This window comes from Suillus subaureus (genome assembly GCF_016647635.1).
Source record: "Suillus subaureus strain MN1 chromosome Unknown BJ212scaffold_550, whole genome shotgun sequence".
Taxonomy (NCBI): Eukaryota; Fungi; Basidiomycota; class Agaricomycetes; order Boletales; family Suillaceae; genus Suillus; species Suillus subaureus.
The window spans coordinates 7,292-8,091 of NW_024539106.1; positions in this window are offsets into that span (position 1 = coordinate 7,292).

Genomic DNA, 800 nt, shown 5'->3' on the forward strand with positions numbered 1-800 from the left:
ATCGGCTAGGAGTGGAGGGAAGAGGGGATTGGCGTGGCGTCATATACACAATACGCAGCGGGCAACACAAGGCTTAATGGTAATATTTTTGTCGTTTATGTAGTGAATAGTCTGCGCCTTGTGTTGCCTTTTATACAAGCCCGAGTGCTGTCGGGCAACCGAGATAATAAGAAATGCCGATGCGATGTTGCGAAAGCATGATGATGATGGAGCCGTGGTAGTGACACATTGAGGGGTGAAAAGAAATAGATAGAGAATGAACCGCCAGCGAGCGAGGTATGAATGTCGCCACTGAGCGGTGACCCAGGTGTAATAAATCTGGGGCAAGCTGCGAATGTGTCCTGTGCGGGTGACCATGACCGAAATAGACCGGATTATATGACAAGCAAGACAAGTGCAGAACGGCAAGTCCATTAGACAGGCGATGCCATAGAAACGTGGGAGCCAACAGCCCAAGAGAGAAGACCACAACGAGAATGTTGCCTGATGGAAGACTTCGAAAGGATAATGATATCGGTAAAAGAGGTATAAGACACTGCGCCACGGAAGATCACATCGTCAGAAGCAGGGTGTATGTCGACTTTTCGCGATGAAGGTGTATTAGGTTCAGTATACGTTCGGAGATATTCCGCGGCGAAAGGAAGGGGAGATTATGTCGGTGGTGAGGTGATATTAGTCTAGGGGCTGCTTGCCAATACGAAAATCTAAATCACTATTCAACAGATGTTTTACCCCAAGGATTAAATCACCAACCTCTACACTTGATGAATGTGATAGAAACGAAAATACCGCTCAAAAAG